General features: G+C 56.8%; 1 protein-coding gene across 1 annotated transcript in view; it reads left to right on the plus strand.

Annotated features, from left to right (window-relative positions):
- The first annotated feature begins 1,553 nt into the window (after window positions 1-1,553).
- The window catches only part of Pak1 (p21 (RAC1) activated kinase 1), a 126,599-nt gene continuing 126,262 nt past the window's right edge, over window positions 1,554-1,890 (plus strand). The window contains exon 1 of the mRNA XM_055623176.1: window positions 1,554-1,887. The gene's annotated coding sequence lies outside the window, so the exon portion shown is untranslated. The remainder of the gene's footprint in view (window positions 1,888-1,890) is intronic.

Raw genomic sequence — 1,890 nt, forward strand, 5'->3', positions numbered from 1 at the left:
CATATGGTGCACATGCGTGTATGGAGGGGAAACACTTGTATATAAAATAAGTACATAAAGATAGTTCTAGGCCAGGCGGGAATCCTAAAAGAAAAAAAGAGAGGGTGCAGGGAGGGAGAGGGGGAAGTAGGTAGGTGTGAAAGGGTTTTAATAGTGTTAAATTCGGGGAACTTTAGAAATACTAGTCAAATTCCTAGGTGAATGTGATATTGTAGTTTCCCGTTGTAGAAGGAATAGGTGTTTTCCAGTCAGATAAGGAAGGAAGGGCTCCTTGACAGGAAGAAGAATGTTAAAAAATGTTATGTGGCAGGAGCAAAAGTAGAGCATGAGATGAAGCCAGAAAGGCTGGTATAGGCATCTAGCATGTAAGGGCTGTGTTAGTTGAAGTTTGGACTTTATCCTAAAAGCAATAGAGTCTCTCAGACTGTTTAAACAGTTTTGTAGCTATAAAGATCCTCTGGAGACCATCCAGCACGATGGGCTAGATTTTGAGAGACTAAAGGTTGCTTCTGTTGCCCAGATGATGGTGGTGAATAGAGAGAAGAGCAAGGGCAAGACACTTTTTTCTAGCCCAGAGCCCAATTTGAAGTGAACGTTGAGAATTAGGATCTGATTAGACAGATGGTGGTGAATGGTGGTCCGTTGGCTGAGAACGGGGAGGGAAAAAGCCACCCAAACGACCTATTATTTTCAAGGGCATGCTAAACTGTAGTCGTCGTCGTCGTCGTCGTCGTCGTCATCATCATCATCACCATCATCATCATCATCATCATCATCCTGAAGCTTAGAGAGGTCAAGTTAGGATAGCCAGGTGCTACTTCTGAAGAAATTATGGGTTAAGAATTCAAATCTTAATTTGGACATCTGCGGTATGAAATAAGGCTCTGAGTTTCGGCTCAGAGTAATACTGTCTCGGTTTTGGACGGACTGAATTTGAGGACATGCAGGGCATGCAAGTAAAGAATGCCGTTTTGCAGGTAGTGAGGAAAACAGAATCTGAGCCCAGGAGAAAGGTTTGCGTCAAGAGTAGCCTCGGTGGTGGCAGAAAAGCGGGAAAAGGACAGCCCAAGCGTCTCCACCACTTCTTTCTCGGCCCTCACCCTATCTCTGCTTAGACCTCCAACCCCGAGACAAGCAGAAGAGTAGTTGTCGGGGTCGCAGGTCACGAGAGATTGGACAGTTTTCAGACATTCAGTTCTTGGAGACGAGCGAGGGGATGCCCGGGCCCTTTGTAGCCAAGGGGCTACCCGCGTCCCGCCCTCATACATCTTACTACATCCACGTTTTCACGGAAAGACGCCGCTCCAAAGCGCGAGGCCGCGTCGCCTCGCAGCAGACACCCGCTCCGATGACGTCACGCGGCGGCCAGGTGATTCCCTAGCCCCTGGCGTCAGGCGCTGGTGACGTCACCCCGCGCTCTCCCTCTCCCCTCGGCCGTCTCGGCCTGGTCCGCGTGGGTCTGTCCGGCGCGCCCGCCCCCTCCCACCTGCGGGGGGCGGGGCCCGGGCGGAGGGGGCGGGGCCGGGGCGGGGCCGCTGGGCGCGGCGGAAGCCAGCCGGGCTGCATACAATAGCAAGGCTGCGAGTGGGGCCGAAGGTGCGGCCGCACGGTGGGCGCCCGCCGCCGCTCCCTCACGCCTTCCCGTCCCGCTTGGCCCCCGGGTGGCGCGGCGTCCTCGGCGCCGCCGTCGGCTCTCCGTCCCCGGCCGTGCCCCCGCGGAGAACGCGCCCCTCAGCGAGCGCACCCCGCCCCCTCGCCGCCCGGGCGCGCCTCCCGCTCCCCGCGGCCCGCGGCGGCCTCGAGGACCCCGGCCCCCCGCACACGTTCCCGCGCCCTCCCCGGGCTCGGCCGGGCGGCGGCGGAGGAGGAGCGGAGCGAGCGCCGAAGGTG

Source organism: Psammomys obesus, unplaced genomic scaffold (assembly GCF_907164565.1).
Source record: "Psammomys obesus unplaced genomic scaffold, mPsaObe1.curated_primary_1811, whole genome shotgun sequence".
NCBI lineage: Eukaryota > Metazoa > Chordata > Mammalia > Rodentia > Muridae > Psammomys > Psammomys obesus.